This window comes from Ranitomeya imitator, chromosome 3, assembly GCF_032444005.1.
Source record: "Ranitomeya imitator isolate aRanImi1 chromosome 3, aRanImi1.pri, whole genome shotgun sequence".
Lineage (NCBI taxonomy): Eukaryota > Metazoa > Chordata > Amphibia > Anura > Dendrobatidae > Ranitomeya > Ranitomeya imitator.
This window is the reverse complement of record NC_091284.1, coordinates 118710648-118735390: the sequence shown is the minus strand read 5'-3', so window position 1 is coordinate 118735390 and position 24743 is coordinate 118710648.

Below are 24743 nucleotides of genomic sequence, written 5' to 3'. Positions count from 1 at the left end.
CTGTGCACTTGACCCCATCCCCTCCCACCTGCTCCCCAACCTCACTAACACGCTCATTCCAGCCCTAACCCATCTCTTCAACCTATCACTATCTTCTGGTACCTTCCCCTCTGACTTCAAACATGCCACCATCACACCCATCCTCAAAAACTAACCTTGACCCAACTGCTATGCCCAGCTACTGCCCCATATCACTGCTCCCGTTTGCTTCAAAACTCCTTGAGCAGCATGTCCATGCTCAAATTTCCTCCCACCTCTCATCTAACGCTCTCCTTAAAAACCTCCAGTCTGGCTTCCACCCCCACCACTCCACCGAAACTGCGCTGACAAAAATTACTAATGACTTACTCACATCAAAGACCTTGCCCTGTCCTGGATTGCCTCATACCTTTCCAACTGCACATTTAGCGTTTCTCACTCCCACACCACCTCCTCATCCCGCCCTCTCTCTGTTGGAGTCCCTCAAGGCTCTGTCCTAGGGCCCCTACTTTTTTCCATCTGTACCCTTGGCCTAGGACAACTCATAAAGTCCCATGGCTTCCAGTACCACCTGTATGCGGACGACACTCAGATCTACTTCTCTGGCCCAGATGTCACCTCTCTGCTGTCCAGAATCCTGAAGTGTCTGTCAGCCATATCCTCCTTCACCTCTCGCTTCCTAAAACTCAATGTAGACAAAACCGAACTCATCATCTTTCCCCCATCTCATGTATCCCCCCTACCTGACCTATCTATTATGGTAAACAGCATCACGCTCTCTCCCGCACCTGAAATCCGCTGCCTCGGGGTAACTCTCGACTCTGACCTGTCCTTCAAACCGCACGTCCAAACTCTTGCCACCTCCTGTCTCCTCCAACTCAAAAATATTGCCAGAATTCGTTCCTTCCTCAGCCCTCAATCTACCAAAACTCTTGTGCATGCCCTCATCATCTCCCGCCTCGACTACTGCAACACCCTCCTCTGTGGCCTCCCTGCTAACTTTCTTGCACCACTCCAGTCTGTCCTCAACTCTGCTGCCCGGCTAATCCACCTCTCTCCTCACTACTCCCCTGCTTCTCCCCTCTGCAAATCCCTCCACTGGCTCCCAATTCCCCAACGAATATAGTTCAAACTACTAACACTGATCTACAAAGCCATCCACAACCTGTCCCCTCCCTATATCTCTGAACTAATCTCCCAATATCTTCCCTCACGTAATCTCTGGTCCTTCCAAGACCTCCTACTCTCCTCCACACTTATTCGTTCCTCACACAACCGCCTCCAAGATTTCTCCAGAATATCCCCCATCCTCTGGAATTCCATGCCTCAACACGTCCGACTATCCACCACCCTCGGATCCTTCAGATGGAACCTGAAAACCCATCTCTTCAAGAAAGCCTACAGCCTGCAATAACCATTCTGCTGCCTCGCCATCGCCAGAGCCGCCGCCTCATCGCCAGAGCCGCCGCCTCGCCATCGCCACTGACTCGCCCCTACCTTCTGCCTCATCCCCACTATCCCATAGAATGTGAGTCCCCAAGGACAGGTGTTATGAACTGGTCTCTGGAAAAAAAAATGGTCTCAGAACTTCTCTTTTCCCTCTATTGAGAAGCATTAGTACTTTGGGCCTCCAGTACTGTTATGAACTGGTGGTTTAGAAACACAATGGACCTGGTGGTTAAGAGCACACAAAGTGACCTGATAGTTACTAATAACATAGGACGAGCTCTGAGACGTGGGAACTCTGCTGACCGCAATCCCTAATCCTATCACACCACACTAGAGGTAGCCGTGGAGCGCTCCTGACCAGACCTAGGCGCCTCGGGCACAGCCTGAGAAACTAGCTAGCCCTGAAGATAGAAAAATAAGCCTACCTTGCCTCAGAGAAAACCTCGAAACAAACTGGGAACCTCTGTCAGAAACGATGTTCTCCGGAATGCCATGTAAACGAACCACATGCTGGAAAAACAATGGCACCAAATCGGAGGAGGAAGGCAATTTAGACAAGGGTACCAAATGGACCGTCTTAGAGAAGCGATCACAAACCACCCAAATGACCGACATCTTTTGAGAGACGGGGAGATCCAAAATAAAATCCATAGAGATATGTGTCCAGGGCCTCTTCGGGACTGGCAAGGGCAAAAGCAACCCACTGGCACGAGAACAGCAGGGCTTAGCCCGAGCACAAATCCCACAGGACTGCACAAACGAACGCACATCCCGCGACAGAGACGGCCACCAAAAGGATCTAGCCACCAAATCTCTGGTACCAAATATTCCAGGATGACCAGCCAACACCTAACAATGAACCTCAGAGATAACTCTACTCGTCCATTTATCAGGGACAAACAGTTTCTCCGCTGGGCAACGGTCAGGTCTATTAGCCTGAAATTTTTGCAGCACCCGCCGCAAATCAGGGGAGATGGCAGACAAAATTACCCCCTCTTTGAGAATACCCGCCGGCTCAGGCAAACCCGGAGAGTCGGGCACAAAACTCCTAGACAGGGCATCCGCCTTCACATTCTTAGAGCCCGGAAGGTACGAAACCACAAAGTCAAAATGGGAGAAAAACAGCGACCAACGAGCCTGTCTAGGATTCAACCGTTTGGCAGACTCGAGATAAGTCAAGTTCTTGTGATCAGTCAAGACCACCACGCGATGCTTAGCTCCTTCAAGCCAATGACGCCACTCCTCGAATGCCCACTTCATGGCCAACAACTCTCGATTGCCAACATCATAATTACGCTCAGCAGGCGAAAATTTCCTGGAAAAGAAGGCACATGGTTTCATCACCGAGCCATCAGAACTTCTTTGCGACAAAACAGCCCCTGCTCCAATCTCAGAAGCATCAACCTCGACCTGGAACAGGAGCGAAACATCTGGCTGGCACAACACAGGGGCAGAAGAAAAACGACGCTTCAACTCCTGAAAAGCTTCTACAGCAGCAGAAGACCAATTGACCACATCAGCACCCTTCTTGGTCAAATCAGTCAACGGTTTAGCAATACTAGAAAAATTATTGATGGAGCATTGGAAAGCCCGAATGGCATAAACAGGTACTCAAAATGGCCCTCGGGCGTATTAAATGCTGTTTTCCATTCATCGCCCTGTTTAATACGCACAAGATTATACGCACCACGAAGATCTATCTTGGTGAACCAACTAGCCCCCTTAATCCGAGCAAACAAATCAGACAGCAGCGGCAAGGGGTACTGAAATTTGACTGTGATTTTATTTAGAAGGCGGTAATCAATACAAGGTCTCAACGAACCATCCTTCTTGGCCACAAAAAAGAACCGTGCTCCCAATGGCGACGACGACGGGCGAATATGACCCTTCTCCAAGGATTCCTTTACGTAACTCCGCATAGCTGCGTGCTCAGGCACAGACAAATTAAACAGTCGACCCTTAGGAAACTTACTACCAGGAATCAAATCGATAGCACAATCGCAATCCCTATGCGGAGGTAGGGCACTGGACTTGGACTCATCAAATACATGCCGGTAATCCGACAAGAACTCTGGGACCTCAGAAGGGGTGGATGAAGAAATAGACAGGAATGGAACATCACCATGTACCCCCTGACAACCCCAGCTGGACACAGACATAGATTTCCAATCCAATACTGGGTTATGGACTTGTAGCCATGGCAACCCCAACTCGACCACATTATGCAGATTATGCAACACCAAAAAGCGAATATCCTCCTGATGCGCAGGAGCCATGCACATGGTCAGTTGGGTCCAGTACTGAGGCTTATTCTTGGCCAAAGGCGTAGCATCAATTCCTCTCAATGGAATAGGATACTGGAAGGGCTCCAAGAAAAACCCACAGCGCCTAGCAAAGTCCAAGTCCATCAAATTCAGGGCAGCGCCTGAATCCACAAATGCCATGACAGAATAGGATGACAAAGAGCAGATCAAAGTAACGGACAAAAGAAATTTCGACTGTACCGTACCAATGGTGGCAGACCTAGCGAACCGCTTAGTGCGCTTAGGACAATCGGAGATAGCATGAGTGGAATCACCACAATAAAAACACAGCCCATTCCGACGTCTGTGTTCTTGCCGTTCAGCTCTGGTCAAAGTCCTATCACATTGCATAGGCTCAGGTTTATGCTCAGATAATACCGCCAAATGGTGCACATTTTTACGCTCACGTAAGCGTCGATCGATCTGAATGGCCAAAGACATAGACTCATTCAGACCAGCAGGCATAGGAAATCCCACCATGACATCCTTAAGGGCTTCAGAGAGACCCTTTCTGAAAATTGCTGCCAGCGCACATTCATTCCATTGAGTGAGCACAGACCACTTCCTAAACTTCTGACAATATATCTCTACCTCATCCTGACCCTGACACAGAGCCAGCAAATTTTTATCTGCCTGATCCACTGAATTAGGTTCATCATACAGCAATCCGAGCGCCAGAAAAAACGCATCAATATCGCATAATGCAGGATCTCCTGGCGCAAGGGAAAATGCCCAGTCTTGAGGGTCGCCACGTAATAAAGAAATAATGATCTTAACTTGTTGAACTGGGTCACCAGAGGAGCGGGGTTTCAAAGCCAGAAACAGTTTACAATTATTTTTGAAATTCAGAAACTTAGCTCTATCTCCAGAAAATAAGTCAGGAATAGGAATTCTAGGTTCTAACATAGATTTCTGAACCACAATGTCTTGAATATTTTGTACTCTTGCAGCGAGATGATCCACACAAGAAAACAGACCTTTAATGTCCATCACTACACCTGTGTCCTGAACCACCCAAATGTCTAGGGGAAAAGAAAGACAAAACACAGTGCAGAGAAAAAAAAATGGTCTCAGAACTTCTCTTTTCCCTCTATTGAGAAGCATTAGTACTTTGGGCCTCCAGTACTGTTATGAACTGGTGGTTCAGAAACACAATGGACCTGGTGGTTAAGAGCACACAAAGTGACCTGATAGTTACTAATAACATAGGACGAGCTCTGAGACGTGGGAACTCTGCTGACCGCAATCCCTAATCCTATCACACCACACTAGAGGTAGCCGTGGAGCGCTCCTGACCAGACCTAGGCGCCTCGGGCACAGCCTGAGAAACTAGCTAGCCCTGAAGATAGAAAAATAAGCCTACCTTGCCTCAGAGAAACTCCCCAAAGGAAAAGGCAGCCCCCCACATATAATGACTGTGAGTAAAGATGAAAATACAAACACAGAGATGAAATAGATTTTAGCAAAGTGAGGCCCGACTTACTGAATAGACCGAGGATAGGAAAGATAGCTTTGCGGTCAGCACAAAAACTTACAAACAACCACGCAGAGGGGGCAAAAAGACCCTCCGCACCGACTAACGGTACGGAGGTGCTCCCTCTGCGTCCCAGAGCTTCCAGCAAGCAAGACAAACCAATATAGCAAGCTGGACAGAAAAAATAGCAAACAAAAGTAACACAAGCAGAACTTAGCTTATGCAGGGCAGACAGGCCACAAGACGATCCAGGAGAGAGCAAGACCAATACTGGAACATTGACTGGAGGCAAGGAACAAAGAACTAGGTGGAGTTAAATAGAGCAGCACCTAACGACTTAACCTCGTCACCTGAGGAAGGAAACTCAGAAGCCGCAGCCCCACTCACATCCACCAGAGGAAGCTCATAGACAGAACCAGCCGAAGTACCACTCATGACCACAGGAGGGAGCTCGACCACAGAATTCACAACAGACAGGGTCCTCTCCCCTCTGTACCAGTCTGTCACTGTAAACTTGTTTACTGTAAACGATATCTATAACTCTGTATGTAATCCCTTTCTCATGTACAGCACCATGGAATTAATGGTGCTATATAAATAAATAATAATAATATGTTATATGTACTGTTATATGTACTGTTGTATGTTCTGTATGTTGTGTGTTGATGTACTGTATGTTGTATGTACTTGTCATATGTTGTATGTACTGTATGTGTGTTTTGATTTTTACATTCAACACATTAGCCGGATAATGGGACTACTACTGACCCATTATTGGCTAATGTGTAAATCACTGTCACTGTAGCAGGCATAGCCCAATGGGACTTGTAGTCCCATCGGGCAATGCCTGCACGTACGCACACACACACACCCCCAAAGCCCCCTCCCACACAGCCCCGCAGACCACCAGACAGCCTGCAGACCCCCGACAGCCCCTCGACACCCCGCACAGACCCCCGCAGACCCACTGACAGCTCGCAGACCCCGCCCGCAAACACATACACGCACACAGTCACCGCCCACACACTTTCCTCCTCCCGATCTGCAGTGTTTCACCCGCAGCTAAACCGCAGAACTTTTTTACATCTGCGGTTTTGCTGTGGATGTGCCTGATTCAATGCAAGTCTATGGATGCAGAAACGCTGCAAATCCGCACAAAGAATTGACATGCTGTGGAAAAAACACTGCTGTGTTTCTGCACGTTTTTTTCTGCAGCATGTCCACAGTGGATTGGGTTTTCCATAGGTATACATGGTACTGTAAACCGCATGAGAAACTGCTGCGGATCCGCAGCGTCAAAAACACTGCGGATCCGCGGTAAAATCTGCAACATGTGCACATGGCCTTTGTGCGGATCTGCAGCGTTTCTGCACCCATAGACTTGCATTGAGTCGGGCACATCCGCAGCAAAACCGCAGATGTAAAAAAGATCTGCGGTTTAGCTGCGGGTGAAACGCTGCAGATCGGGAGGAGGGAAGTGTGTGGGCAGTGACTATGTGCGTGCAGGGTCTGCGGGCTGTCCGGGGTCTGCCAGGGGTCTGTGCGGGGCTGTCGGGGGTCTGCCGAGGCTGCCGGGGGTCTGTGTGGGGCTGCCGGGGGTCTGTGTGGGGCTGCCGGGGGTCTGTGCGGGGATGCCGGGGGCCTGTAAGGGGCGTGTGCGCGTGCAGGCATCGTCTGACGGGACTATAAGTGCCATCGGGCTATGCCTGCTACGGTGACAGTGATTGACACATTATCCAACGATGGGACAGTAGTAGTCCCATCATTCGGGCTAATGTGTTGAATGTAAAAAAAAAACAACAAATAGACACATACAGTAAATACAACATACAGTACATACAACATATGACATACAGAACATACAACAGCACATACAACATACATACAGTACATACAACAGAACATACAACATATGACATACAGAACATACAATAGTACACACAACATACATACAGTAGATACAACATACAACAGACTATAAGTCCCATCGGGCTATACCTGCTAAAGTGACAGTGATTGACACATTATCCAATGATGGGACAGTAGTAGTCCCATCTTCCGGCTAATGTGTTGAATGTAAAAAAAAAAAACATACAACAGTACATACAACATATGACATACAGCACACACAACATATAACATACAGCACATACAACAGTACATACAACATGACATACAGTACATACAACAGTACATACAACATATGACATACAGAACATACAACAGTACATACAGAACATACAACAGTACATACAACCTATGACATACAGTACATACAACAGTACATACAACATACAGCACATACAACAGTACATACAACATATTACATACAGTACATACAACATATACATATAGACATACAGTACATACAACATAGAGTACATACTCACCATCACTTTGATCCCTGAAGCCATTGTCACCTGTAAAAAAATATTAAAATAATAAACAAATAATATACTCCCTGATCCGCAGATATCCAATTAATACGAGTGTCCCACGACGATCTCCCATGGAGAGCTGCCACATCAGCTGATGCGACCGCTCTCCAGGGGCTCCAGGAATACAATGACGGAAGGTATCCTTCCGCAATGTATTCCTCCGCCGCTGTGAGAAATAGTCACTATTCTCACTTGTGGCACTGCTGTGTGGGAAAATTCCCACACAGCTTTGCCATAAAGTGAGACCCTGAACTCAGGTAACCTCTTCAGTGATGCACTGGCTACTTTCACACATCAACCGATGTCACTGTTCTATAGGGGAGATCGTCATGGGACACTCGTTATTAATTGGACTACGGCGGAAAGTGAGTTTACGGTTGGTTTATTATTTTTAATTTTTTGCAGGCGATCAAGTATGGTAAGTATGTTGAAATTAAGAATATTAAAATACTTTTTTCTGGCGGTGTCGTTTTTTTTTTTTTTACCCTTTCACTACTATAGGATTAGTAATGGATAGGCGTCTTATTGACGCCTCTCCATTATTAACCGGGCTTAATGTCACCTTACATTAGCAAGGTGACATTAACCCCTTATTACCCCATATCCCACCGCTACAGGGGAGTGGGAAAAGAGGGGCTAAGTGCCGGAATTGGCGCAGCTTACAGATGTGCCATTTCTGGGGCGGCTGGGGGCTGGTATTTGTAGCCAGGAGAGGCAAATATCCATGGCGGGCTGATATTCATAGCCTGGGAAGGGGCCATGGGCATTACTGCCTTCCCAGGCTACAAATATTGGCCCCCCGCCGTCGGCTTTCCCCCTCTGGTGCAGAAAAGTGCGCGGGAGCCCACGCCATTTTTTTTTTAATTAAACATGCTCATTAATCAACATCGGCCTTGCAATTATATATCTATGGATATATCTATAGATATATCTATGGCTATATCTATCTATATATTTATAGACAGCTAGTTATATCTATAGATACATAGATATATCTATCCATATATCTACCTGGCTACTTTCACACATCAGGCTTTTGCCGTCAGGCACAATCCGGTGAGTTTTGAAAAAAACGGATCCGTTTTTTTTTCCTCTATAGATATATCTATACATGGATATCTATGGATATATCTATGGATATAACTATGGCTATATCTATCTATATATTTATAGACAGATAGTTATATCTATAGATACATAGATATATCTATCTGGCTACTTTCACACATCAGGCTTTTGCTGTCAGGCACAATCCGGCGAGTTTTGAAAAAAAACGATCCGTTTTTTTTCAGCCGGATCCGTTTTTTTTCTCATAGAGTTGTATTAGTACCAGATTGCGCCTGATGGCCACACGTTTCATCAGTTTTTTGCTGGATCCGTCAAAAAAGCTGTTTCCGGCGGACGGAGAAAACGTACAGAGGAAGGTATTTTTCTGTCCGGCGAAAAAACGCCCAGCGACTGATCCGGCGAAAAACGTATGAAACTGAGATGTGAAATGATGAATCTGGCCTCCGAATGCGGCTTTCATGCATTTTTCCATGCAAATCATGCACATTTTCCCTTCTCTTTCTCTCAAAAAAACGGATCAGTTGCATCAGTTTTTCACTATTTGCAATGGATCCGTTTTTTCAAAAATTCACCGGATCCTGCCTGACGGAAAAAAGTGATGTGTGAAAGTAGCCTAACTATCCATATATATATATCTACATCTATCCATAGATATGTCTATAGATAGATTCATAGATCTATCTATTCATATATCTATAGTTCTATCTATCTATAGAACAGGGCAGCACGGTGGCGCATTGGTTAGCACTGCAGCCTTGCAGTGCTGGAGTCCTGGGTTCAAACCCCACCAAGGACAACATCTGCAAAGAGTTTGTCTGTTCTCTCCGTGTTTGTGTGGGTTTCCTCCGGGTTCTCCGGTTTCCTCCCACATTCCAAAGACATACTGATAGGGAATTTAGATTGTGAGCCCCATCGGGGACAGTGATGATAATGTGTGCAAACTGTAAAGTGCTGCGGAATATGTTAGCGCTATATAAAAAGATTATTATTATTATCTATGTTTATATCTATCTGTGTGTAATGGAGTGTGGGTTGGACAAATGTAAAAGAGGAGGTTGGACAAGGAATGACATCACAATTTTTTTTTTGATCAATAATACATCTTTATTTAGCTTTCAAAAACGCATACAAAAACGCATCAAAAAACGCATAAAAACCGAGCAAAAAAAAAATGCATCAAAAACGCACCTGCGTTTTCTGCCAAGATTTAGAGCAGAAAAATCCGCAGGCAAATCTGCAACAGGTGCATATACCCTTAGGCTAGGTTCATATTGCGTTAGAGCAATCCGTTTAGCGCCTAGCGCTAGCGGATTGCACTAACGCAATGTTGTTTTATGGGGTCGCGTTAAACGTCCCCGCTCTCACAGACCTCGGGCGCGCCGCGGACGCTGCAAGCAGCGTCCGCGGCGCGCCACAAAACACCGGCACATCGCTAGCGCGTGCCGAAAATGGCACACGCTAGTGATGCGCGTCACCATTGCTGTTAATGGGCGCGCTAACGGACGCGTTGCACGGCGTTAATTTCGCCGTGCAACGCTGTCCGTTAGCGCGGTCACATTAACGCAATATGAACCAAGCCTTAGGGTTTGGTTTGTCACACACATCCAAAGCTTATACCTATGTGAAGGGGTAAATGGATGAACCAGTCATTCTTTACTAGGGCAGTGTATACCCTCTGAAAATAATTTTCATCAGTCTCGGTTGCAATCAAAACTACGGTAGATCTATAGAAATGCATGGAGGTGGGTTTAAATAATTGCTCTGTGTGTTTCCTCTATGATTTGCATGTATAACTGTAAAGCAATATGAAGTTAAAGCTTATATACAAAACAGTACCTGAAGTTCAGGTATAGAAATGATTGTACAACTGGATGGGCAGCAGAGATGCTGCAGCTCTAACTGAGGCCATGTAGCAGCAGACTTATGACACACATGTAGTTTTGAACAAGGCTGTAATAAAACATTTCCCACAAGGTGTCACTATTCCACTCAACTTTGCAGTCGTCAAACTGCATAACCCAAACAGTCTCATCGCCCTTACAAAAAATGTCAGAAAGGTTGCAATCACTTCTATAAAAAAACAACAAATAATTTACATGGAAAGCTAGAAAATAATTCATATGGACCTCAATGTTCTCCATGGTAGTATATGCTGAGAACAAACTTTTGCCCACCAAAGTCTGACAATTTTCCAATTTTCATTTAGAGAAGCACTCTGTATCTCAAAGTTACGGCATTAACTGCCTGGACACATTAGCCAGCTTAGAAGTGGAAATAAAAAACAAAAAAAATAATTCTGAATGAAGATAGAGGAGCAAGCGAAATTGACGTCAAACTAAACTGTATCTATACAAATGCACAGAGCATTGGAAACAAACATATGATGTGATAGGAATCACTGAACCTTTATGGGACGATTTACAATTGGAATACCAACCTCGAAGGCTACAACTTATTTATAAGGAACAGGCTTAACAAGAGGTGGGAGGAAGTGTTGCATTTTATGGTAGGAAAGTGTATACTTCCACAGAGATCCAAGCTTCAGAGCATGGTAGCACTTCAGAAAATGTTTGAGTAAGAATACAAGGAGAGAAGATCAAAAAAGAAACTTTTGTAAGTGTTCACTATAAGTCACCTGGACAGACTGAAGATATGGATGAACTCTTTTTACATCCGATGTCTTTGTTCTCTAAAAAGTATGACATAGTGATCATGGGAGATTTTAACTATCCATATATTTGTTGGGAATCTCAAGCAAAAGTACTAGGTCCAGAGAATTCTTTTCTCTCATTGACAAATTTATCTTTCAAAAAGTAGAAGAGAAAACAAGAGGATCTGCAATCTTGGACCTAATTCTTACTAACAGGGAGGAAATGGTGGAGGAAGTAAAAGTGTCAGGGAATTTCGGAAACAGCGATCATGCTATCCTCAAATTTTGGATTACAAGAGGAGGAAGACCTGCGAGGACTTAGATTTAAGGTTGGACTTCAGAAAGGCAGATTTTAGTGGACTCAGAAAGTGGGTAGAAAAGGTCCAATGGCTGGATGTTATATAAAATATAACACTCTCTGCAGGGAATGTAGGGTAAGCGTTAGAAGTGCTAAAGCCAGTAATGAAGTGAGGCTTGCAAGGGAGACCAAAAGAAGTAAAAAAGGATTTTGGGGATTTGTCAAAAGGAAAATAAAAGTTGCTATAGGAATTTTAAAGGGTGAAGTGCCCAAAAATGATGTTGAGAAGGCCAAACTTTTAAATTCCTATTTTGCATCGGTATTCCCTAAGAAGGCAATTGTAACATCAACTAATCTTCACTGTGCTATTAAAGGAATAAAAGAATCAATACGGTGTCACCATTTTCAGTCACCACGCTGCATTGCACATTTGAGTGCTCTTCCAAAAGTCAAATGGTGCTCCTTCTCTTCCAAGCTCTGCCACACGCCCAAACAGTGGGTTTCCTTCACATGTGGGGTATTGACGTAGTTTGGTTCATTTTCTCCTGTTACCCTTGTCAAAATAAAAAAATGGGTCTAAAGTAACATTTGTGTGGAAAAAATGTTAGTTTTTTCTTTCCACATTGCTTCAGTTCCAAGGAAGCACCTGAAGGGTTTACAAACTTCTTGAATGTGGTTTTGAGCACCTATAGGGGGTGCAGTTTTTAGAATGGTGTCACTTTTGGGTATTTTCTGTCACATAGACCCCTCAAAGTCACTTCAAATGTGATGTGGTCCCTAAAGAATAAATGGTTTTGTACATTTTGTTTCTAAAAATGAGAAATCGCTGGTCAAATTTAAACCTTCGTAACTTCCTAAAAAAAATATATGTTTCAAAAATTGTTCTGATGTGAAGTAGACATGTGGGAAATGTTATTTATTAACTATTTTGTGTGATATAACTTTGGTTCAGGGGCATAAAAATGAAAAGTTTGAAAATTTCGAAATTTTCGCCAAATTTCCAATATTTTCACTAATTAATGCAAATAACATGGAACAAATATTTTCCATTATTATTAAGTATGATATGTCGCGAGAAAACAGTCCCAGAATCAGTGGGATCCGTTGAAGCGTTCCAGAGTTATTATACCTCATAAAGTGACAGTGGTCAGAATTGAAAGAATTGGCCTGGTCAGGAAGGTGAAATCAGGCTCAGGGGTTTTCAGGTCCAAATCGATAAGTATGCAGTCAGTCTCTGTGACTGCAGACTTATGAATCCCCCAAGAGCAAGCACTGTGCGCTGCAGGGATCTGTCGGTTTCTGAGCTGGGACCGAAGATATGTATGAGTAAGGCTATGTTCACAGATATTTTTGCTGCTTCTTAGAAAAGCAGGTTTTGCTGAGTTTTTGATGTCTCTTGTGTACAGTATGTTGATAAAGTTTAGTGGCCCCAAAAAAGATTTAACTTTCTTAGGTTTTTGCACTAAAAACTGATACTTGGGTTTTTGTAACTACCCATGTTTCCTATGGGTAAAAAAACACTACATATATGCAGAAAAATTAGTCATGAAAATAAAACCAATGTGTGTGCATGAGATTTCTGAAATGTCATAGGCTTTGCTGGTACTGTAAAACGCAACTTAAAATTTGCAACAAATGGGTAACGTGTGAACATATCCTTACACATACTTTTGGCCAGTGGGAGGGGTCTTGCTTCCATACACTTGTATAGAGCAAAGCAACGTTCTCCAGTCAGCCATGTCCAGTGGACAGCTGTGTCATTAGTTGGGCCGTGACCTCGCTCTATACTAGTGTATGGAGCAAGGCCCATGTCTACTGGCCGGGAGAACATTTAATGCATTCATACCCTCCGGTCCTGGCTTAGAAACTGGCGAATCCCTGCTTCACACAGGGTGTGAGCTGGGGCTATTCGTTAGTCTGCAGTCACACAGAGGGACTGCAGACATCAATTTGGACCGTTCAACCCCTTTAAGAAAAATGTCTCTGGAGCTGAGCCTGTACTGTACAGGGCAGATGTCGTCTGTGTTTAACAATTTGATCTCTGACAGTGGCACTTAAGTGACACAATCTCAGTAGAGGGTCTTTTCAAGGCCCTTTGCGTCCCACTCTCCCTATGGGTTTCCATGGTAGTTGACGGTCTTATGAATGCCCCAGCTGCTGAAAAACTGCAATAGTTGTGTATTGCAGGTTCAAGTCTTCTCGGGAGTAAAAAAAAATGAAAGTGAAAAAAAAAAATTCAATATGACTGGAAAAAAAACATGAAAATTTGAATCATCCCCATAATAAGGACACAAGATGTGTATTTCGCATCTCTGAGCAGCACTGTGGAGTTGGTGTCCATTTTGGTGGAGTCGGTATAAAATGCACCAACACCGACTCCTAACATATATAATAAATTGGGTACAGTACAATTGAGGATATGATGTAAACGTTTTTAGAAGAATTTGGAAAAGTTATGAAATGTTCGATAAATGTCTGTTCTGTTCCTGATCCAAGGACCTTGGCTTTTAGCGCAGATGAATCTGTGCTGCACTTTATGTACATGCTCAGTAGTGATCAGGGCTGTGGGGTCGTAGATGAGATGAATCTGTGCTGCACTTTATGTACATGCTCAGTAGTGACCAGGGCTGTGGGGTCGTAGATGAGATGAATCTGTGCTGCACTTTATGCACATGCTCAGTAATGATCAGTGCTGTGGGGTCAAAGATGAGATGAATCTGTGCTGCACTTTATGTACATGCTCAGTAGTGACCAGGGCTGTGGGGTCGTAGATGAGATGAATCTGTGCTCCACTTTATATACATGCTCAGTAGTGACCAGGGCTGTGGGGTCGTAGATGAGATGAATCTGTGCTGCACTTTATGTACATGCTCCGTAGTGACCAGGGCTGTGGGGTCGTAGATGAGATGAATCTGTGCTGCACTTTATGTACATGCTCAGTAGTGATCAGTGCTGTGGGGTCGTAGATGAGATGAATCTGTGCTGCACTTTATGTACATGCTCAGTAGTGACCAGTGCTGTGGGGTCGTAGATGAGATGAATCTGTGCTGCACTTTATGTACATGCTCAGTAGTGATCAGGGCTGTGGGGTCGTAGATGAGATGAATCTGTGCTGCACTTTATGTACATGCTCAGTAGTAACCAGTAGAGATAAGCGAGTGTACTCGTTGCTAGGGTGGTCTCCAAGTATTTATGACTGCTCGGAGATTTAGTTTTCATCGTTGCAGCTAAATGATTACAGCGGCAAGCCTGCTTGATTACATGTGGGGATTCCCTAGCAACCAGGCAACCCCCACATATACTCAGCCTGGCTAGTACCTGTAAATCATTCAGCTGCTGCGATGAAAACTAAATCTCCGAACAGTCATAAATACTCGGTCACCCGAGCAACGAGTACACTCACTCATCAATAGTGACCAGTACTGTGTGGTCCCAGATGAGATGAATCTGTGCTGCACTTTATGTACATGCTCAGTAGTGACCAGTGCTGTGGGGTTGTAGCCGAGATGAATCTGTGCTGCACTTTATGTAAATTATGAATTGAAAATATGTCTTATAATCTAGGTTCTTCAAAGTAGCCACCTTTTGCTTTGATGACTGCTTTACACACTCTTGGCGTTCTCTTGATGAGCTTCAAGAAGTAGTCACCGGGAATGGTCTTCCAACAATCTGGAAGGAGTCCCCAGAGACGCTTAGCACTTGTTGGCCCTTTTACCTTCACTCTGCGGTCCAGCTCACCCCAAACCATCTCGATTGGGTTCAGGTCTAGTGACTGTGGAGGCTAGGTCATCTGGCATAGCACCCCATCACTCTCAATCTTAGTCAAATAGCCCTTACACAGCCCGGAGGTGTGTTTGGGGTCATTGTCCTGTTGAAAAATAAATGATGGTCCAACTAAATGCAAACCGGATGGAATAGCATACCGCTGCAAAATGCTGTGGTAGCCATGCTGGTTCAGTATGCCTTCAATTTTGAATAAATCCCCAACAGTGTCACCAGCAAAGCACCCCCACACCATCACACCTCCTCCATGCTTCACTGTGGGAACCAGGCATGTACAGTCATGGACAAAAATTTTGAGAATGAGACAAATATTAATTTTTCCAAAGTCTACTGCTTCATTTTTTCTAATGGCAATTTGCATATACTCCTGAATGTCAGAGTGATCAGCTTAACAGCAATTACTGTACATGCAAAGTCAATATTTGCCCAGAAAATGAACTTTAACCCCCAAAACACATTTCAACATCATTGCAGTCCTGCCTTAAAAGGAGCAGCTAACATCGTTTTAGTGATTGATCCGTTAACACAGGTGTGGGTGTTGATGAGGACAGGGCTGGCGATCAGTCATGATTAAGTAAGAATGACATCACTGGACACTTTAAAAGGAGGCTGGTGCTTGGTATCATTGTTTCTCTTCAGTTAACCATGGTTATCTCTAAAGAAACACGTGCAGCCATCATTGCACTGCACAAAAATGGCCTAACAGGGAAGAGTATCGCAGCTACAAAGATTGCACCTCAGTCAACAATCTATCGCATCATCAAGAACTTCAAGGAGAGAGCTTCCATTGTTGTCAAAAAGGCTCCAGGGCGCCCAAGAAAGACCAGCAAGCGCCAGGACCATGTCTTAAAACTTTCAGCTGCGGGATCGGACTACCAGCAGTGCCGAGCTTGCTCAGGAATGGCAGCAGGCTGGTGTGAGTGCTTCTGCACGCACTGTGAGGCGGAGATTCTTTGAGCAAGGCCTGGTTTCAAGGAGGGCAGCAAAGAAGCCACTTCTCTCCAGAAAAAACATCAGGGACCGACTGATATTCTGCAAAAGGTACAGGGAGTGGACTGCTGAGGACTGGGGCAAAGTCATTTTTTCTGATGAATCCCCTTTTCGATTGTTTGGGACATCTGGAAAACAGCTTATTCGGAGAAGAAGAGGTGAGCGCTACCACCAGTCTTGTCTCATGCCAACTGTAAAGCATCCTGAAACCATTCATGTGTGGGGTTGCTTCTCAACCAAGGGAATCGGCTCACTCACAGTCTTGCCTAAAAACACAGCCTTGCCTAAAAACACAGCCATAAATAAACAATGGTACCAGAATGTCCTCCAAGAGCAACTTCTCCCAACCGTCCAAGAGCAATTTGGCGCCCAACAATGTCTTTTCCAGCATGATGGAGCACCTTGCCATAAAGCAAAGGTGATAACTAAATGGCTCAAGGAACAAAACATAGAGATGTTGGGTCCATGGCCTGGAAACTCCCCAGATCTTAATCCCATTGAGAACTTGTGGTCAATCATCAAGAGACAGGTGGACAAACAAAAACCAACAAATTCTGGCAAAATGCAAGCATTGATTATGCAAGAATGGACTGCTATCAGTCAGGATTTGGTCCAGAAGTTGATTGAGAGCATGCCAGGGAGAATTGCAGAGGTCTTGAAGAAGAAGGGTCAACACTGCAAATATTGACTTGCTGCATTAACTCATTCTAACTGTCAATATAACCTATTGGTACTCATAATATGATTGCAATTCTATTTCTGTATGTGATATAAACATCAGACAAACACTAATAAAAACCAGAGGGCAGCAGATCATGTGAAAATATAATTTTGGTGTCATTCTCAAAATTTTTGGCCATGACTGTAGAGTCCATCCGTTCACCTTTTCTGCATTGCACAAAGATACGGTGGTTGGAACCAAAGATCTCAAATTTGGACTCATCAGACTAAAGCACAGATTTCCACTGGTCTAATGTCCATTCCTTGTGTTCTTTAGCTCAAACAAGTCTCTTATGCTTGTTGCCTGGCCTTAGCAGTGGTTTCCAAGCAGCTATTTTACCATACTATTTTACTATTTCTCCTCTTAACAGTTGTTGTAGAGATGTGTCTGCTGCTAGAACTCTGTGTGGCATTGACCTGGTCTCTAATCTGAGCTGCTGTTAACCTGCGATTTCTGAGGCTGGTGACTGGGATAAACTTATCCTCAGAAGCAGAAGTGACTCTTGGTCTTCCTTTCCTGGGGCGGTCCTCATGTGAGCAAGTTTCTTTGTAGCGCTTAAAGGGAAGGTGCCATCAAAAAAAATTTTTTTTACAGCAATTGTAAAAATGTAAAGAATTAATGTTTACATTTTCTTAAAAAATATTATCATTTGTTTATAATTTAGTAAAATATGAAAAATAATTTGAAATGTTTTGGAATTTCCACTTTTAAACACTAGGGGGAGCAGCTGCTGAAATTTCAGAAAAACCTAGTGTACAAATAGCTCACATTACAGCACTGCAGTAATTATGGGCGGAGTCTGCTGACGTGTGTGATGTCTCCTCTCCTCCCCTTCTGGGTGTTTGCTAAGGGATTAGAGAGGATGATATTCAGGAACCCAGTGAGAAGCCATTTTGTTTGTGACTGCAGAGTATGGCTGCCGTCACACTATCAGTAATTGGTCAGTATTTTACATCAGTATTTGTAGCCAAAACCAGGAGAGGAACAATTAGACGAAAAGTATAATAGAAACATATGCACCACTTCTGCATTTATCACCCACTCCTGGTTTTGGCTTACAAATACTGAGGTAAAATACTAACCAAATACTGCTAGTGGATGGCAGCCTTAGGCTACTTTCGCACTAGCGTTGTTGGCTGTACGTTGCAATGAGTCATTCAGGAGAAAAAACGCATCCTGCAAAGTTGTCTGCAGGATGCGTTTTTCCCCCATAGACTAACATTACCGATGCATTGCAACGTATAGCCACACGTCGCAACTGTCATGCAATGGTTGCGTCGTGTATTGGCGGACCGCCGCCACAAAAAAATGCCCCCTCCTCCCTGGACTTTGCAATGGGGCAGCTGAAGCGTCGTAAGACTGCTTCCGCTGCCCACGTCGGGCATTTCTTTCACAGCATGCGTCGGTACATCGGCCCGACGCACTGCGACGGGCCCGTACCAACGCTAGTGTGAAAGCAGCCTTATACTGACAAGTAGACGGTCACCGAGGATGGCAGGTAGCAAGGATTCTGGGAGATATATGGTGGAGGGAGCAGGGTGACAGCAGCACAGAGTATTTCAGGAGAGCAGTGTGCTGGTCTATGGGGGCCCCCTGTTTGGTGCGCGGAGCAGCCAGGGATTGTACATAGAGCGCTGTCTTTTATACACATGGATGGACCGTCTGCTCCACAGAAATCCAGGAAACATTTCTGCGGATTGATGGCTTGTTCTGATCCAGACTTTGCATGCAGACTCCATTCCCCTCCTCAGATCCTGTCCTGGCGATGTGTGAAAGCGAGGCGACAGGCGAAGTACGGGGTGACGCTGGGGGGAAATGTAGCCATATAGTAACGATAAAAATGAGACCCCTCTCTACAGCTGCCTCACCAGCCTTACCCTGACTACACCTAACTGGAGGTCATGCTGCCCCCTCTATTACCCCAGACCCGCGTGCAGGTGCTCAGCCAGAACCACCATAGAATGGGTCCGCTTTCTGAAGATAATACTGCCATAGTGTTCTCACATAATACCGCCATATAGATCACACATAATACCGCCATGTAGATCACACACAATACTATCAAATAGATCATACAATACTGTCATACAGTTCTCACATAGTACCACCATATAGATCACACATGATACCGCCATATAGATCACACATAATACTGCCATAGTGTTCTCACATAATATCACCATATAGATCACACACAATACCACCATATAATTCTCACAGTACTGATCAAGCATAATACCACCATACAGATCACATAATACCGTCATATAGATCTCACATAATGCCATAATACAGCATGACCCCTGCAGCTCCTGTGATCGCACACATTGAGTTGTGTGTGCAATGGGGAAAGATATGCAGGGGGGAGAGGAGTGCATAGGAGAGGATTAGATACACGGTTCACCAGACAGTATCACACAGGATAGGATTAGATACACGGCTCAGCACAGTATCACACAGGAAAGGATTAGATACACGGCTCAGCAGACAGTATCACACAGAATAGGATTAGATACACGGCTCAGCATAGTATCACACAGTATAGGATTAGATACACAGGTCAGCAAACAGTATCACACAGTATAGGATTAGATAGACAGCTCAGCATAGTATCACACAGGAGAGGATTAAATACACGGCTCAGCAGACAGTATCATACAGGAGAGGATTAGATACACGGGCCAGCAGACCGTATCATACAGGAGAAGATTAGATACACGGGCCAGCAGACAGTATCATACAGGAGAGGATTAGATACACGGCTCAGCAGACAGTATCATACAGGATAGGATTAGATACACGGCTCAGCATAGTATCACAGAGGATAGGATTAGATACACAGGTCAGCAGACAGTATCACACAGTATAGGATTAGATAGACAGCTCAGCATAGTATCACACAGGAGAGGATTAGATACACGGGCCAGCAGACACTATCACACAGGAGAGGATTAGATACCCGGCTCAGTAGACAGTATCATACAGGAGAGGATTAGATACACGGGCCAGCAGACACTATCACGCAGGAGAGGATTAGATACACGGGCCAGCACAGTATAGTGATAGATACACGGTCTGATGTCCTGTGAGGAGCTGCAGTGAGAGGCAGGGTCGGAGCAGCACAGAGATTCTCCCCCATCCCCTTCTGTTACCTCTCTGCAGCTCCTGATAGAGGACATCAGACCACAGCACTTCACCCTCTCTAGCGATTCTAGAGATTAGAGCCACACACCAGGCAGCATAGAAGATGACAGGGAACGGCCGCTGCCGACAGTGTGAAAGGGGAGGCAGCTGGAGCTGTCTCTCCTATAACAGCACAGCTCTCCCAGCTCTCAGTCACAGTGGAGCTCAGAGTCAGGTACACTCCACTGTTGGCACTGGGCTGAAGAAAGATGGCGCCGATCTCCTGCCTCTGCTGTGATGTGGAGACAGCCCAGGGGGCGTGGCCACATCAGAGCAGGGAGCAGCACAATGATACAGTAGCTATGGGGTCGGCTCCCGACCGCAGTCTCCTATGCCCAGGGCTGCCGTATTTGCAGAGTGTAAGTGTAGTGCTGGGACTCTTACACTCCTGCAAAACAAAATGGCGGCGCCCAGTGGCTGCAAAAATAATAATAAAAAAGATATTAAAGTTAAAAAAAATAATTTTGTATTAAAAATAATTGTTTATATAAACAATCATTTTTAATACAAAAATAAAATTGCGGCACCTTCCCTTTAATGGTTTTTGCCACTGCACTTGGGGACACTTTCAAAGTTTTCCCAATTTTTCGGACTGACTGACCTTCATTTCTTAAAGTAATGATGGCCACTCGTTTTTCTCTACTTGGCTGTTTTTTTCTTGCCATAATACAAATTCTAACAGTCTTTTCAGTAGGACTATCAGCTGTGTATCCACCAGACTTCTGCACAACACAACTGATGGTCCCAACCCCATTTATAAGGCAAGAAATCCCACTTATTAAACCTGACAGGGCACACCTGTGAAGTGAAAACCATTCCCGGTGACTACCTCTTGAAGCTCATCAAGAGAATGCCAAGAGTGTGCAAAGCAGTCATCAAAGCAAAAGGTGGCTACTTTGAAGAACCTAGAATATAAGACATATTTTCAGTTGTTCCCACTTTTTTGTTAAGTATATAATTCCACATGTGTTAATTCATAGTTTTGATGCCTTCAGTGTGAATGTACGATTTTCATAGTCATGAAAATACAGAAAAAATCTTTAAATGAGGTGTTTCCAAACTTTTCATCTGTACTGTACATACTCAGTAGTGACCAGTGCTGTGGGGTCGTAGATGAGATGAATCTGTGCTGCTCTTGACAAATCTCCGGGCCCGGATGGGATACACCCTCGAGTACTGCAGGAATTAAGTACAGTCATTGATAGACCATTATTTTTAATCTTTAAAGACTCCATAATGACAGGGTCTGTACCACAGGACTGGCGTATAGCAAATGTGGTGCCAATATTCAAAAAGGGGACAAAAACTGAACTCGGTAATTATAGGCCAGTAAGCTTAACCTCTACTGTGGGTAAAATCCTGGAGGGCATTCTAAGGGATGCTATATTGGAGTATCTGAAGAGGAATAACCTCATGACCCAGTATCAGCACGGGTTTACTAGGGACCGTTCCTGTCAGACTAATCTGATCAGCTTCTATGAAGAGGTAAGTTCCGGACTGGACCAAGGGAACCCAGTAGATGTAGTGTATATGGACTTTTCAAAAGCTTTTGATACGGTGCCACACAAAAGGTTGATACATAAAATGAGAATAATGGGGATAGGGGAAAATATGTGTAAATGGGTTAAGAGCTGGCTCAGGGATAGGAAACAAAGGGTGGTTATTAATGGAGCACACTCGGTCGCGGTTAGCAGTGGGGTACCACAGGGGTCAGTATTGGGCCCTCTTCTATTTAACATATTTATTAATGACCTTGTAGGGGGCATTCAGAGCAGAATTTCAATATTTGCAGTTGACACTAAACTCTGCAGGGTAATCAATACAGAGGAGGACAATTTTATATTACAGGATGATTTATGTAAACTAGAAGCTTGGGCTGATAAATGGCAAATGAGCTTTAACCCCTTTCTGCCAGCTGACGGAATAGTACGTCAGCTGGCAGATCCCCTGCTTTGAGGTGGGCTCCGGCGGTGAGCCCACCTCAAAGCCGCGACATGTCAGCTGTTTTGTACAGCTGACATGTGCGCGCAATGAGCGCGAGCGGAATCGCGATCCGCCCGCGCCCATTAACTAGTTAAATGCCGCCGTCAAGTGCTGACAGCGGCATTTAACTAGCGCTCCCGGCCGCGCGGCCGGGGGTGCTCACACTGCTGACCCCCGTCACATGATCGGGGGTCAGCAGTGCATTGCCATAACAGCCAGAGGTCTCCTTGAGACCTCTATGGTTGTTGATGGCCGATTGCTTTGAGCGCCACCCTGTGGTCGGCGTTCAAAGCAACCCTGCATTTCTGCTACATAGAGGTGATCTGTACTTCACCTCTATGTAGCAGAGGCGATCGAGTTGTGCATGCTTCTAGCCTCCTATAGAGGCTATTGAAGCATGCCAAAATTAAAAAAAAAAGAAGTGATTAAAAATGTAAAAAAATAAAAAATATATAAAAGTTCAAATCACCCCCCTTTCGCCCCAATCAAAATAAAACAATTAAAAAAAAATCAAACCTTCACATATTTGGTATCGCCGCGTTCAGAATCGCCCGATCTATCAATAAAAACAAAGGATTAACCTGAACGCTAAATGGCGTAGCGAGAAAAAAAATCAAAACGCCAAAATTACGTTTTTTTGGTCGCCGCGACATTGCATTAAAATGCAATAACGGGCGATCAAAAGAACGTATCTACACCAAAACGGTATAATTAAAAACGCCAGCTCGGCACGCAAAAAATAAGCCCTCACCTGACCCCAGATCACGAAAATTGGAGATGCTATGGGTATCGGAAAATCGCACGATTTTTTTTTTTTTTTTTTTTTTAAGCAAATTTGGGAATTTTTTTTCACCACTTAGATAAAAAAATAACCTAAACATGTTAGGTGTCTATGAACTCTTAATGACCTGGAGAATCATAATGGCAGGTCAGTTTTAGCATTTGGTGAACCTAGCAAAAAAGCCAAACAAAAAACAAGTGTGAGATTGCACTTTTTTTGCAATTTCATCACACTTGGAATTTTTTTCCCGTTTTCTGTTACATGGCATGGTAAAACCAATGATATCGTTCAAAAGTACATCTCGTCCCGCAAAAAACAAGCCCTCACATGGCCATATTGACGGAAAAATAAAAAAGTTATGGCTCTGGGAAGGAGGGGAGCAAAAAACGAAAATGAAAAAGCGGAAAAAGCTCCGGGGGTGAAGGGGTTAATGGGGATAAATGTACTGTCATGCACTTGGGTAGAAGTAATAAGATGTATAACTATGCGCTTAAGGCCGGGGTCACACTAGACCGTAATACGGACGAGTGCAATGCGATAGAAAATCGCATAGCGCTCGTCCCAATGTTAATCTATGGGGCAGCTCCTATCATCCGATATTTTCACAGCCGTATTCAGGATCCGAGTGAAATTGCAGCATGCTGCGATTGTCAGCGTATCTCGGCCGAGAATCGCCAATGAAAGTCTATGGGGGCGAGAAAAAATAGCACAGCACACGGACCATCAGTGTGACGTGCGAGAAATTCTCAGGCATTGGGCAGGTGACAGGAAAGGCTCAGCCATTATTTGCTCATTTTACAAGTGTGTGAGAAAATCTCGCCATACGGATGTCAAACGGATCATTTGATGTGAGAAAATCGCATCCTCGCACTGCACACAGATCACTGTTTTGGTAACATTTGTGCGATTCTCGTCCGTTTTTTTATACGTTGTGTGTGTCCCCGGCCTAATTCTAAAACTCTGGGCAAAACCGTCAATGAAAAAGACCTGGGTGTATGGGTGGATGACAAACTCATGTTCAGTGGCCAGTGTCAGGCAGCTGCTACAAAGGCAAATAAAATAATGGGATGCATTAAAAGAGGCATAGATGCTCGTGAGGAGAATATAATTTTACCTCTATACAAGTCACTAGTTCGACCACACTTAGAATACTGTGTACAGTTCTGGTCTCCGGTGTTTAAGAAAGACATAGCTGAACTAGAGCGGGTGCAGAGAAGAGCGACCAAGGTTATTAGAGGACTGGGGGGTCTGCAATACCAAGATAGGTTATTACACTTGGGGCTATTAAGTTTGGAAAAATGAAGACTAAGGGGTGATCTTATTTTAATGTATAAATATATGAGGGGACAGTACAAAGACCTTTCTGATGATCTTTTTAATCATAGACCTGAGACAGGGACAAGGGGGCATCCTCTCCGTCTGGAGGAAAGAAGGTTTAAGCATAATAACCGATGCGGATTCTTTACTGTAAGAGCAGTGAGACTATGGAACTCTCTGCCGTATGATGTTGTAATGAGTGATTCATTACTTAAATTTAAGAGGGGATTGGATGCCTTTCTTGAAAAGTATAATGTTACAGGGTATATATACTAGATTCCTTGATAAGGCGTTAATCCAGAGAACTAATCTGATTGCCGTATGTG